The sequence below is a fragment of the Suncus etruscus genome, chromosome 8 (genome assembly GCF_024139225.1).
Source record: "Suncus etruscus isolate mSunEtr1 chromosome 8, mSunEtr1.pri.cur, whole genome shotgun sequence".
In the NCBI taxonomy this organism is placed as follows: domain Eukaryota; kingdom Metazoa; phylum Chordata; class Mammalia; order Eulipotyphla; family Soricidae; genus Suncus; species Suncus etruscus.
Genome location: NC_064855.1, coordinates 86,586,166 through 86,602,119, shown reverse-complemented (window position 1 = coordinate 86,602,119; position 15,954 = coordinate 86,586,166). Strand labels below are relative to the sequence as shown.

The following is a 15,954-nucleotide window of genomic DNA, read 5'->3' as shown; positions in this document are numbered from 1 at the left end:
AATAGCATTTTTTAAATACTTTTTATTTTGACCTAAGTGAATTAAAAATCTTTCATAGTAATATTTTAGGTACATAGTGACATTGAATCAGGGGCATTCCCACCACCAATGTTGTCCTCCCTCCATCCCTGTTCCCAGTATGCATCCCATCTCCCCTTCCTTTACTCCCCCGCCCCAGGCTGCTAGAATAAGTGATTCCCTCCGTGTCTAGCTTGTTGTAGATTGGGTATCGATTCTGTTATCGTTGGCTTTGGATTTGGTGTTTAAGTCTGATCATTTTTTTATTTTTACTCAAGTTCATATGCCTGTTTGGTTTTGGTACCATTCATTATTTCCCCCTCAATTTATGAGGCAGAACAAGATGATTTAAGCTATGTGGTTCTGTTTGAAAAATAAGATCATATGGGACACCAGGGGATCAAACCACACTCCGTCTTAGACTAGCGCAGGCAAGACAGATGCCTTACTACTCCACGCCACCACTTCGGCAGTAAAAAGATTTTTAAAGCATTTTTGTATTTAAAATATTAAGGATTTTTAAAACACTTTTGTATTTAAAATATTAAAGTATAAATATATAAACATTAAAATTTAAGGTAAAATATATATGGCTATTATTTTAATATTTAAGTATAGAAGGTTAGAAAAGAGGAAGATAAAATTGTTAAGAGTATGAGTTTTGAGCAATAAAAATTAGGGTAATTAAAATATAAATGTATAAGAAAAAACATGGATTTAATTTCTGAAAACTCTTTACTCCAAAATGAGAAAAGAAAAGTTAGGAAAACATTTAAAATAGATCAACTGAGTTCAAAATAAGAGAACATAGTACCAGAACAGATATTAAATTTATTTAAAATTAATAACTACAACAACAAAATGGAAGGAAAGGTAGAAAGTAAAGAAGAGGGAAAAAAGAATAGTGGTGTATTTCACAACAAATATAAATATATAGCAAATAAATGATATTTTAGAGTAAATATAAGCACAGAACTATGATTCCAACATTAAATATTCAAACTGTTAATTTATAATAAAAATCTAAGAGTACAAGATGAAAAATGCAAAGTCAGCTTGAAAATCACAATGGTCACATAAAAAATAAAGCATGAAACTGTATAATTATCATACAGTACAAAAATAACAAAATTATCTGTACATAAAATTGTAAATGGTCATAAAATCATAAAATACATTTAATAAAGCCAAAGCAAGTGTTCACATCGTGCTGTATACATCATGGTTGGGAGGGTTCTTTAATGACAAAAGGTATTAAAACAAAAATAATCAAACAGGATTATAACAAAATAAAAAGTTTCATATAAAAAAGAATTTGTTATTGAAAGGATATTATACTGAATAGGAGGACATATATGAACACATTACATGTTAAAAGATGTAAATATTAAGAGTCAAGATATTTTAGTCACTTTCATAATTTGACAAGAAAATTAACATAATAAAGGAGAATTTAACAGACATGCTACTGAAAGTGTACAGATGTCCAACAGGCTCTTGGGAGAGATGTGTATTAACATTTACTATCAGTGAAAAGAAAGCAAAAGGAAAGTAAGATGTCACCTTATAGGCATGAAAGAAGTGTATATTACAAAATTCAGAAATAACACATATTGGGGCCGGGAAGGTGGCGCTAGAGATAAGGTGTCTGCCTTGTAGGCGCTAGCCAAGGAACGAACCGCGGTTCGATCCCCCGGCGTCCCATATGGTTCCCCCAAGCCAGGGGCAATTTCTGAGCGCTTAGCCAGGAGTATCCCCTGAGCGTCAAACGGGTGTGGCCCAAAAACCAAAAAAAAAAAAAAAAAAAAAAAAAGAAATAACACATATTTATATTATTGTGAAAAATTAGAAACTCCTTTCATTATTTGTGAGGATGCACAATGATAGAATGCATCTTTATAAAAAATAGTAAGAAGTACTTTCAAAAAATAAAAATGAATCTACATATTATGAACAATTTTATTCCTATATGTCTATTTAAAGAGTACAAATACTCTATTCTGAAAAGTATGTGCAAACCAGTGTTATTTGTATCCAAGCCATAAAATCAACTTGGGCATCCAAGAACAGATGGAAATATAAAAAAATAAATGGAATGGGTGCACAATAAAATGTTATTAAACTACAAGAAAAGATTAAATATTGATTTTTAAAAATATGAAGACACCTGAAGAAAGAAATGCGCAATGCAAAGTGAAATAAGTTAAAAGGAAAAAGAAATATTATATGGTTTCATTCATACAGAGTTGAATAAGATACATAAAGATATTGTTCTATGATATATGAAGAAGCAAAACAAGGGGAAAGTGAATGACAAATATTCATGGACTTGGAATGCAGAACAGTGATCACAGAGAGAAGGGAGCATTATGATCATAGTGATCGCAAGAGGAAGGAGATTTAATATACTGTAGTGGAAGGATATTTGTACGTTCTTGGTGAGCATTGTGTTTATATTTTGAAGAAACATAAAATTGCATTTGTGAAGCCTATGGATTCCTAAAAATCAATAATACCCCAACACCAAACAGTATAGAAATGATAAAAATAACAAAAAAGAGTCATAATAGATTTCTAATACAATTTTGTTTGTTTTCATTTTTTGGTTTTTGTTCATGTATTTGCTTTTTAAAGAATCACACCTGGCAGTGCTCGCTCCTGGCTTTGAGTTTAAGTATCACAACTAGCAGGGCTCAAGGGAATATATAGGATATGTGGGCGGTAAAATCTGGGTTGCCCATGGACAAGACAAGTGCCTTACTCATGTTCTGGCCCCATCCAAGTGCCTTTTAGGAATATTATAAAGAAGGCAAGTATTCTATTTTCCAAAATATATGAGGAGAAACGAGCCAGCAGGTTATAGTCCAATGAAATTGATGTTTGGGATGTGATTAGACAAAAGAATGGTAAGATTCTGTGAAACATAGAGAGAAATTAATGGTTTGCTAAGCTAATTTGAACAATCCATTAAAGGAAGAGACAGAGTCTTCTTTATTTCAGGAAGACCAATTTGTTTTTTCCTCATGAATTTAAAAAGGCAAAAATCCCTGTACTGCTTGACCAGTTGCCATGTGACACCTCAAAATGTTATAGTGGTGTCAGCCAATAATCAAACATGAAAATTACACTGTAGTCTACCAAGTTCAATGAACCTGAATTTTAACAAAAAATGCTCAGCTAGTATCAATCACAGCTGAATAAATCCTTAGACAATGACTTTAGTAAGAATGTGGATAAATAGAACATTTATTTCAAAATGACCCTTGTTAATCTAAGGCTGGATAATTACATTTGCCTTTGTGTTAAAAAAGAAAAACAATATGAAGTAAATCTCTTTGTACCTTCAAGGAGGCTGGCTAGGATGATAGGTGGGAAAATGGAGACTGGTGAATGAAAGGTCACACTGGTGATGGAATTTGTGTTTGATATTTAATGTCTGAAATGATTATACCATGAACAACTTAGCAAATCATGGTATTTTAATTAAAAATAAATCAAAGAAGAAAATAAAAGAACCAAAACCTAAAACAATGAGGGCTACTAATTAAAATGAGCTATTATTTGAATTATTTTTATAAAACAAACATGAGGTAATAAAATTATAGAAAAATCACCACTGATCATTTTGTTTTACTATTCAATCATTTTTGCTATATTTTTGGTGGTTAGAGTCATATAAAATTTGTAAAAATTTGTATAAGTTGCAAGTTATAAAATATTGCAAATATGTATGACATAATGAGAAAGAATGCTAATACATATGGATCAAAATTATATCTTATGGACATATAATTTTTTAGGTAAAAGAGTACAGTGGATAAGGCAGTTACTGACTGGAGTTTGATCAGAGGCACAAAATATGTCCTCCAAGTATGTCTGCAAGTGTATACAGAGCAAAGCCAGGAATAAGAATGCAACAGTATCACAAAATCCAAACCCAAATGCAAATATATTAGACTCTTAAATAACTGAATTTAGTTGATATTGGCAGTCAGTTCTGACTTTTTTCATTTTTACTATCTATATATTGTCATGGAACTTGAAAGTTAAGAAAAATAATAGGGAAATATTTATTAATTTTCTTAAATCAGTTTTAAATTTTGCAGTCAAGATACAATAAAATTATAACATATTTACTAAAGGAAAAACATTTTGTCAATTTATCATACACTGTTATCTTTGAGCTATGCCATAAGTGAAAACTAGAAAAACATTTGACTTTTTTTTTTTTAAGTTTTTTTTTTTTTTTTGGTTTTTGGGTCACACCCGGCGGTGCTCAGGGGTTACTCCTGGCTGTCTGCTCAGAAATAGCTCCTGGCAGGCACGGGGGACCATATGGGACACCGGGATTCGAACCAACCACCTTAGGTCCTGGATCGGCTGCTTGCAAGGCAAACACCGCTGTGCTATCTCTCCGGGCCCAACATTTGACTTTCAATACACAGGAATTTATAAAATTATGTTTTCATTTTATTTCATTTATGTCCAAGACATTCCTTATACTAGCTAAAAAAAAGCAAATTATTTGGTATATTTTATAACATTTTGGCTAATAGGATATGTACAAAAATTAATTTTATTTTAAGTTATTCTAGGTAACATTTGTGTCTGCACTTTCTATAAATATAGAACATGAAAATTTAAAGTAAGTTCTTAAATAGTACAGTCTGATATTTATGTTCACTTGCAATTTTCTTTTTGGAAAAGCAATGCCCTCTTAATTTAATTTACATGTTTTCTTACAATTCTGTTTTTTTTCACAGTGTAGAAATTTTGGTATAATTATATGCTAAACATCTCATTTCATGTTCAGTGTAGTGTAACAGAAACCAAAATAGTCTTAAATTACCAAATAATCTCCATTTCTTAAAAGACTTCAAAATTAAAAACAAATAGAAATGACTAATTTTAGAAAACATGATCTCATATTCATTTGCTGTATCATGACTAGCATATATAAGAGATATGATATTCTTAAATTTTATAAAGAAAATTATTTTTAAAATTTGAAATATTAGCAAAAAGTACAAAATCTGTGTGTGTTCAGATAAATTTCGTATGTGTCCAAATAAATTTTCTATGTGTTGACCATAAAATATTTTAAATAACTAGAAAGTAATGCTATGACAAGATTCTTGGTTGTTTATATCAGCTATATGAACTCTATGTTATTTCTAAGTCATAGTCTCATAGCATTGCGATATCACTCTTAAGAGATCTCCATGTTGCTAACACAGTAATTACTGTTTAAGTCAGCAGTGGGAACCATCCCAATCATGAACCATACCATAAAGATCCAAGAGATCATGTGGTCTTGTCCTGGTACATAAGAGAACACACCAGTATACTCAATTTTAATTATTCAATGTCAGTTTTCCTAAATTGTAAGGCCATTTAATTATGCCAAAGCTATCCAAATGAGTTTTGGCAGGAAAAAAAATAAAAAAGCTTCTCAACCTCACAACTTGATGACTTAAATTATTCCTTTATCTTCAATTGATAATGTAAAGAAGCCTATAATCAAGTTGTTGAAAAACAGTCAAATTTAGATCTTTATTTTACTATTCTGAGCTGTTCATCTACACAATAATATAATAAAAGGTATTTTCCTTACTCCTTAAAAATACCGTTACCTAACATTTAATATAAGTTTTTAGCTTTTGAGAATGCTTTGGTTGATGTCTATCAACTTTTGAACTTTTGTTCACAAAGCTTAGTGCTTTCTTAAAACAACTCATGCATCTTCTGTTCTAAGCATTTTTTATTGTTATTACCTAATCCTGAGCCCCAGAGACCAGATTTAATTAAATTCCACCACTCTGATCTCATTATATATTCTTCACTGAAAGTATTATAATATTTTCACACTGTTGTCCTTGGTTGAAATGTTTCTTCACAAGACTTCTTTCTTAAAATCAAAATACATAACTTCTATATATTTAAAAGCATGATTAGTACACAATAATGTATTTGCTTTTACACAAATAATATTTGTCAAAATCCTGAAAGAATAATATCTTGTAGAAGCTAGTTACTGTATCATGATGTCCTTGTTAACCTTGTAAACCATCATGTAATCATTACTGTTAATAACAAAGTGGTAATCTGGACAGGAGTATGAAGTACACTGAATTGTGAGATGAATTATTATAATATTGATTCACTTTTTTTTTTTTTTTTTTTTTTAAATATGGAACGCTTCACGAATTTGCGTGTCATCCTTGCGCAGGGGCCATGCTAATCTTCTCTGTATCGTTCCAATTTTAGTATATGTGCTGCCGAAGCGAGCACTATTGATTCACTTTTGAGGTTGTTTTTATTGTAGGTTTACAATTATCTCTATCAATGAAAACGAATCTGATTATCTCGAAATGGTTGAATAATAACGATGAATAATTAAATCACACTCTATCCACAAATATTTTTTGTAAAATTCAATTACTTTGTTAGACTGGTCCATAACATACCTATAGAAATAAGATAATCAATTGTTATCATCAAGAAAAAAGACAGAAAACAATGTGTGAGAAGAAAAAATAGCTCATAAATGGGAACTACACAACTATGGGTGAGAAATATGTTGTAAATATAGTTGGAATATTATGATAAATGGACAGTTTTATATTGTTACAAGTAGACTGTTCTTGTAGGGTTGAAGGGGGGGATTCTAGGAGAATCCTATAGTGATTTTAATCTACTGGATCAGTGGTCCTCAAACTATGGCCCGCGGGCCACATATTGTATTTGTATCTGTTTTGTTTCTTCATTGCAAAATAAGATATATGCAGTGTGCATAAGAATTCGTTCATAAGTTTTGTTTTTACTATAGTCAGACTCTCCAATGGTCTGAGGGGCAGTGAACTGGCCCCCTGTTTAAAAAGTTTGAGGACCCCTGGAGGTGGTCCAATTCCAAAGTCTTCAGATATGATAGCCTGCTATGCACCTTTGACAACATATCAATAATGTATGTGGGGCTCCAGAATTACAAGTGGCTAACACTCAGGGAAATATTTGTCCCTAGTAATGAACTTTAGCTGGCCACATTGAAAACATACTTTAAGCTCCCTGCTATATGTTCATACCACCATGCTGAAAAAAATTACTTATATGCTGGATTTTTTTCACACAAGCTCTTTTAAAGCATATCCAGGCATGCACAATTATACTAAAATATTGGAACAATAAGTCTAGACTATACTCATAGTCATTTAAGGAAAATGCAAAAATATATCTGATACTAAAAAAAAAAGTAAGTGGGAATCTAGATGTGCAAGCTAGTTATGAGACATGAGTACCTGCTTTCAAATGAGTAAAACAATTTGAGACTTCTAATTATCCTTATTCATAAGAGAATGAGGAATGTTTTGAGTAGTGAGAATACACAGCCATGTTCAGGGGTTATTCCTGACCTTGTGCTCAAGGATCATTTCTGTCAGGGCTCAGGGTTTCAATGGGGTGTACAAATTTAATTTGGGTTGGTAGGAGTGCAGCACAAATGTCCTCCGTGCTATTTAATTCTATATCTCTAGTGGAGTAGGCTTGTTTAAAAAGCAGTCTCTACATTGCTATCGCTGCATGTATTTTATATATGTAGGAAATATACAAATATTTTTTATATTATAAAGGTAAATGTTGCTTTTTTGCCATAGAGAAAAAAGAACTCAAGTACATACTTGACTAGTTTTACACAGTAAATTTTTGTATAAAATAATATCATAGATGTATTTATTTTAAAAAAAAACTGAAAATAAAAATAGTATTCCAGGGGATATATTGCCTTAATAAATAGTTTTGCAAATATTAATAGAGATTTATTTCAAGTAGTTTAAGTCCTAGATGTCTTTTTATTTAAAAGTCTTTAGTAACATTATCAGTTTAAAGACCAGCATGACAGAAATTACATTTTATTTTATCTTTTGGTCTTTGGGTCAGACTCGGCAGCGCTCAGGGGCTACTCCTGGCTCTACGTTCAGAAATCGCTCCTGGCAGGCTCGGGGTACCATATGGGATACCGGGATTTGATACACTGTCCTTCTGCATGCAAGGCAAATGCCCTGCCTCCATGCTATCTCTCCAGTCCCCAGAAATTAAATAATTATTTAAAATATTTTAGATATTTTAAATAAGCCTTTAAGTTAATTGGCTTGACTTCCTAATTGAAAATTTGAATATATAAATATAGGTAATGAATATGAACTTATATTTTCATAAGAACTAATAAAAATAAATTATTTGTAGCATTTTGATTATAAATATAATTATCCAAAAGTATCCAAATTTAATATTTCTTCATTGCACTTTTGTTAATATTATAATTTTGAATTTTTACATCCTAAAACAACATTTTTTTGTATATTTTTGTAAAAAAATAATTTTATTGTAACAATTGTGATCTACAGAGTCCTTCATAGTTGAATTTCAGATATTCAATGACTCTGGGCCTTTTCCACCATCATTGTCAACCTCTCTCCACCAATGTACCCAGACTGCATCCTATACAAACACCCTTTGCCCCTGGCTTTCCAGTATAATTATATATATATATGTATATATAATGATATGTATAAAAAATATATATAATATATAATTAAGTTTAAATTGTTAACGGTTAGGTCTCTTGATTCTATTATTATTGACTTTAGCTGGCTTGGATTTTAATTCTATCCTTATTTATTTCCCTGCCAATGCATCTGAGACCACTTGGCCCCTGGCTCCCAACCTTTCTTCACTTTTATAGAAAAATTCAGGAATATATGGTAAAATAAATTTGTGTCCCAAGGTTCTATGAAAAAGAGGCAGGAGTCTCAACTTAAAAGATAATAAATAAAAAATACAACAAAAAAGTGAGTGTGGCAGGTTTTTGTTTGTTTGTTTGCATAGGCACAACAGAATATGAAAAAATAAAAATAAAATAACTTTGGCCAAAAAATAAGGAGAACTTACCCATGAAAACTCCTGGCATAAGACCAACAACAGGTTTTGAACATACTAAGTTGTATAACCCCAAAGTCTTTGTGGTCAGAGTCACATTTGCAGCAGGAAGGTTTCTTAATTTAGAGATCCTAGTTTTTGTACAGATGCTATGTTGATGTCAGGGTGACAAAGAGTGTCTTCTGGTTTCATCTCATTATTAGGGGCAATGCAGAGATCCCTGCCCTGAAAACAGATTGTTGCTATTATCAAGTCTAGAGTGTCATATAAACCCACTCTGGAGAGAGTCCATGCCAGCCCCAGCACCAAAACTTTATTTTATAATTTAAAAATTATTTGGCAGTAATAAAAGTGGAAAAAATGATAACATTCTAATAAATATTTACTATTAATATATTTTATTGTTGAGAAAAATCAGACATTGAAAATGTCATCTAAGTTTTTTATACATGTAGAAAGTGATCTAGAATTGAGATAATATTGAATGATAATTAAATAAAAACATATAGAGAAAAATAGTATTAAGATGAAAACATGATCTAATTTAAAGCTGAAAAATTTAAAGTTAAATTGATTATTTTCATATGGAGTACAATTTTATATAAATCATAATATAACATTCTAAAAGTTTTTGTGTAACCATGGAAAAATCAGGACTTTTTTGAATGTCTAAAATTGCAAGAGTTAGTTCCTGAACTATTAGTCAAAATGTCTTATGTTGTTCTTTTATATTGTCATTTTCTGAAAGTTTTTATGTTTTGGATCTAATTTTCCTACCATAGCTGAGATTTCCCCTTTCCCTGAATATTTGTTTTATTTCTAATCTTTCTGTCTTAGTATTTCACTTCCATTAAAAAGCATTGGATAGGGGCCGGGAAGGTGGCGCTAGAGGTAAGGTGCCTGCCTTACAAGCGCTAGTCAAGGAACGGACCGCGGTTCGATCCCCCGGCGACCCATATGGTCCCCCCAAGCCAGGGGCAATTTCTGAGTGCATAGCCAGGAGTAACCCCTGAGCGTCAAATGGGTGTCGCCCAAAAACCAAAAAAAAAAAAAAAAAAAAAAAAAAGCATTGGATAATAAAATTTTTAGAGTAATGGCTTAAATTTTCTCTTATATACTACTTATTAGTAATTAATTGATATTAAACATAAACCCCAAATAGAAGTTATATATTGTCTAAGTAAATTAATAACATTAGCTATAATATATAATTTTTATCTTGTGAGTTTATATAAATATATGCATTGACCTTATTGTTTTATAGATGTATTTTGATAAAAACATTTCTTGAGGGCCCACACCTGGCTCAGGAGTTACCCCTGGATTTGGGCTCTAAAATTGCTTCTGGTGGGATTACCAGTGATCAAACACAGGTCCATCCTAGATCAGCTGCATGCAAGGAAAACGCCCTAATGCTGCTATTATTCTAGCCCCAGCTACAATTTTGAATGGCAAATCCTTGCTGATTATTACAACACTTTCTACATTAAATCAGTTCCAGAATACTCTGCATAGTATCCTTTTTTGATTACTACAATAATCTACCACTACGTCTCCATGTATAAAATATGTATTTCATTTGCTCCTTTCTTTACTGGGTCCATCAAACACTTCTGGAGACTAGCATCTTTGTGCTCTCCTTTTGAGAAATAAGGAAAAACGACAAATACTAAATAGTGTTTTAAAGAAAATATAGTTAGGAGTTTAGAAAAAAACACATAATTCAGCTCTATTTAATTATTTTTACTTCCTTTTAAAATGTTTATTTATTTATTTGGTTTTTGGGCCACACCCAGTAACTCTCAGGGATTACTCCTGGCTATGTGCTCAGAAATTGCTCCTGGCTTGGGGGAACAATATGGGAAGCCAGGGGATAGAACGAGGTCCTTTCTAGGTCAACTGTGTAAGACAAACGCCCTACCACTGTGCCACCGCTCCAGCCCCATCCTTTAAAATGTTTTAATTGCAACGCTCATCTATAGAAGTAATAGTGAATGTGGAGTTTAAAAAATAAGCTCTCTATATATTAACCTCACAATAAAAGTGTTTCCTTCAACATATCTCATTAGATGCAGATAAAAGATAAATTCTAATCTCCTTAATATGCCATTAAAATATTTCATTCTTGTTTCTTAAAATAACCCTGTAGGCATCTTAGTTCATTTGATTGTTTCCTTCTAGCTAAACACAACATTTGATTTCTTTGGCAATTAATTTTTCCCTTGACATTTAATTAATTTTTTTATTCATCAGAAATGTTTTCATCATGCTTCAAGGCAAGGATTGCAAAGACTTGCTTGTCAATACTTTAGTTTATTTCTTGTATTAAATGAAAACTTCTCTACAGTTTTTATGACTGCAATTACTTTTCAGTGTGGCTTGTTTTCATGTGTTAATTTTCCACCTGTAGTTTGTTTCACTTAAAATTGAATATTAATTGAACATTAATCTAAATTTAATTTTAATATTTAAATGATTCTATAATTCTTTTTTGTGGAATATACAGATGAATAATTTTTTAGAAATTTATCCTTAGTGTTCAAATTTTTATAGTATTTTCTGATAAAATTAGTTAAAATATTTTTGCAGTGTTTATCTTCTAAAATATTTGGAATGTGTTGTTTGAGTAAGACTACAGTAATTGTACAGTGAATAGGATGTTTGTCTTGCAAGTGGCATACCAGATTTGATAGATAGCACCCCATATTGTTCCCAGAATCCACCAGAAGTGAACACAGAGCCAGGAGTAGTTCTTAAGCACCATCAAAAACAGAAACAAGCAAACAAACAAAGACAAAAACACACACAAAATTGAACATTTAAATCATAATAATATAAAATATTGAAATTACTATTTTACTCCTAAATACCAATAGTTTTCTCTTTTATGTATACTCTTTTAACAGCTAAAATTTGTGATAATAGGTAAAATTTTAAATGTGTTACATTGTCTTAAGATTGTTTGTTGAATACAATATTATTTTCTGCTAGATATGATTGCCTAACCTGGAATTCATTTTATATCTGATCTGTTGAAGATAATTGAAATTGTTTTTAAGCAATAGATCTAAAATATTCATAAATTTGCAAACAAGTCTTCATATACAACTTCTCTCTTTGCCTTTTCAAACATTATATTTAATATCACCTGAAACTTTTCCCTGATGTCATCAATATTTCTATGATTTCATAAAATAAGCCTCATATACTATGAGCATAATAATGATGTTAACTACGTCACATCTAGTTATAGATCAGATATATAATTATAATTATTTGTCATTTGTATATATGATGTCAAATAGCACTAATTTGTTTCTTCTAGTAACTTTTATAATTTTTACTTAGAAAAAATGCATCACATAGTTGGCAAGTTAACCACATTACACGTTTTTCCATATAAGTGAAAACAATCATTGAAAAAAAAAGCAAGAGAAAAAATTTAAAAAATAAATGAAGAAAAAAGTACATAGCAAGCAAATTTGTGAAAAATCATTGTATTTCCAATGAAGTTGTTAATACAATGGCAAAAAGTTTAGTAAGCTTTTGTTAGTAGTCCATTCTGTTAAATTAGTTTATGGGTATAGGTATGACAGCATTAATCAAATGAAGTTGTCCAGAAATTCAAATCATTATTAATGATACTGTGACTTTCATGGAGATGTTCTCAGTGGCCAGACTTCCTAGAAGAAGGAAGGGGGGGTGTTCAGAGGGAGAAAGGTGCCTTCATTGCTCCAAAGTGCCTTCATTGCCTTCATTGTACCAAACTGCCTTGGTGATATCATCCCCCAAACTGTTTACCTGGAGTTTGGTCAGATAGGTGACCCGGGAGGGATTTGAAGAGGAGTGATGATGAGGGCCATCAGGTAAATTATGATTCTGGATGATAGAGGCAATAGGCATGTCTTCAGCAGGTTGAGGACTTGGCCTTCTCTCTACTCCCAAGATGACCAACTTTGTGGTGTGGCTTGTCTGTCCATGACCCTTCACAGCTTGGTTTACATATTGAGAAAAGAGTGAGTCTGAATTTATATTATACTTCACTTGAGCTATATGTTATAATGAAAACATAGTGAACTGACCACGCATAAGCAGCTTCCTGAAATCTCTCAGAGGATTTAAGACATTATTGAGCTCTTGACAAACACAAGTTAAGCTATGTAAAGCTGATAAATCTGCGGCCATTTGTTTCATCTATAGAAAATTGAAGTAGGATCCTAGGTGCTGTCTGAGACAAAATTAACAAAATAACAGAAATGAGAGAAATGAATAACCATAATTCTGAGCTACATATTTATACTATTTGCTTTAGAATCTGTTAAATCCTATGTCAAACATATAATTTGTTTATAATTATTAAATGCTAATATCAATATATTACCTTAAATTTTTTTTTTTTTTGGTTTTTGGGTCACACCGGACAGCGCACAGTGGTTACTCCTGTCTCTATGCTCAGAAATTGCTCCCGGCAGGCTTGGGGTACCATAAGGGATGCTGGGATTAAACCACCATCCTTCTGCATGCAAGGGAAAGGCCCTACTTCCATGCTATCTCTGCGGCACCTACCTTAATGATTTTTAAAATGTAATAGGATAGCCAGTTCATAGTTGTGTTTTGGTACTATTACTTCTCTTTTGTGTTCCATAATAATCTGGAGATAATTCTCAAATATATATAGGAAAAATGCTTTTGTTGTGCTTAAGTTAATCTAGGATACACATCTCTCTTTGAATACCTCAGGTTCCTATCTTATCTACCAATATTTATTTGATCCCAAGGTTAAAACCTGAGAAGACAATAGCTTTGTCCCTAGATGGCACTATAGCAGAGGTTTCTTTTGCTCCGGCATTAGTCAAAAATTAGTCAAAAATTGAAATTTGATAGTCAAAGCTGTCACTTTATTGATAATTTTTCAGATACACATTTCATAAAGTTTGTGTTATTTTTCTATTCAAACCTTGTAACTTTTCTTAGTGAGGGGTGGTACATGTTGCATTTCTTCAGATTTTTCTCTTTAAAGGATTTTTCTTACATCTTCAAACCATTGTATTTCCCAAGAGTTTTCAATATTGTAAAATAATATTTAAACTTTTCAGCATTCTTGCTTTCTTATCATAAATAAGAGGAAAAGAATGGGCCCATAAAGATAGTAAAGAAGGTAGGTTTTGACTTTCATGAGACCAACCCAAGTTTGATTTCCAGCATTCCATGTGGTCTCCCAAGTAACACCTAGGAGTAGTTTCTGAGCGTTGACCTGGGTGTAGCCACAGGTGTGTCCTAAAATTGTATAAATAATAAAAGACAAAACATGTAGTCAAAGACTACTTGTTAGTTCCCTGTGGTGAGATATTGAAGCAGATACAATGTTCCTTTTAAGCAAAGGTAAACACGTTTTAATTGACCTAACAAATTTGATTTGGAAAAACTGTTATTCAAGTTGATAAGTATATAGTGTCAAATACTATAAATTTTCTTCTGTAAAAATATCATATCTGGAATTAGAGATATAATTATTATCATTGCCAAGTTACATTTATGCTAAATACAAATATAATTAAAAACATCTGAAATCTTACCATCTAGTTATTAAACAAATTGACTCTATAACAATATATCTACTTATTTTTGTTTTTAATATAGCACTAATATCTGAAAATTGCTTATTAGTACTGTATAACTTTGCCATATTTTTAAGACAGCATCATTTATGAATAAAAATAACATATATGGATTCTTAAGTGTACTGGCACCAGGTAAAATGAACTTTAAAGAAGATATGTAGGTAAAAAAATATGAGGACTTTAGGCAAAATTAAAACTGACTTCTTTTTCATTTTACCAACCTATGCCTTTCATTGGCTGACTAGAAAATGAAGAGGAAGAAACAATGGAATTGTCAGTAAATGCAATCTTCAGAGATTAATTTATGGCAATGTAGAAAAGAGAAAGCTGAAACTGAACTGGACTTTAGAAGCTTAAAATTCAACAGGGTCATAAAATGCTTTAACTGTATAATCTTTCTGTCAATTAAATAGAAGTTATTTCACAATTAACTTGAAATTTGTTTAGCAATGTCTAGTTAACTCAATAGTAGAATGAGGGAATTTTAATATTATATTTTTATATATCTTTATTTTTGCACCATGATTACAAACAAGATTGTAGTTGAGTTTCAGTCATTAAAACAACAGCCCCCTTCACCAGTGCAATATTCCCACCACCAATTCCCCTCATTTCCCTCCTCCCCCACCACCTGACTGTATTTCAGACAGACATTATACTTTTACTAGTAGATCTTTTTAGCCAAATTATTTACTTGAATGTAATCAAATGCATATTTCCCTTATTTAAACTCTAACTTATTTTTCCAATTTTCTTTTCTAAGATTTTTATTATCTTGTTTAACTTTTTAAAATTTTCATCAGTAAAGCTATAATTATAAGGATAATTATCCTCTCCTTCTTCAAAGCTCAAGAAAAGCAAATTTCATATTTGATAATTTTATTGCATTTCTAAAAAATCTAGTTACTCAGGTCCACTTTTCCCCTTATCTTAAACTTTATGTTTTTAAATAACTATAGCTTTTATAACATTTCAGTTTATTATTAGTCACATTCAAACAACTATTTTCTCAAAATTGTTTGAAAGGAAATTCTATTGTGGTTATTTTAAAAATCTCTTATTTTACAATATTGGCAGTGAGAGTAGTTGCTAATTAGATATGAAGTAAGTTGAATTGTGAATGAATGATTAGGAAAAGCAAATGCTAGAGCTATTTAGTTGTAAAATAACATCATTTAATATCAATTTAGTAAAATGGGCTGTTGGTATGAATTTGTTCTACCCAGGCAACAAATTAAAATTCAATGCCAGTATTTCCAAAATGGAACATATGCCAGAGTCACCTGGAGAATTTCATTCCATAGGTAAATAATTTGCATTTTCAAGTTCATAAGTGATGACCTAAGGGCAATATATCAAAAACTATAACTTCGTTATGCACAAT

At 31.3% G+C, this 15,954-nt stretch overlaps 1 protein-coding gene and 1 non-coding gene across 2 annotated transcripts in view; one reads left to right on the top strand and one right to left on the bottom strand.

Annotated features, from left to right (window-relative positions):
- KLHL1 (kelch like family member 1) overlaps positions 1-15,954 on the top strand; it is a 317,531-nt gene that overhangs the window by 81,497 nt on the left and 220,080 nt on the right. The gene's annotated exons all lie outside the window — the stretch shown is intronic.
- On the bottom strand, positions 6,203-6,309 carry LOC126016892 (U6 spliceosomal RNA). Its single transcript, XR_007498577.1, has one exon. It is a non-coding gene; the product is annotated as a U6 spliceosomal RNA (small nuclear RNA).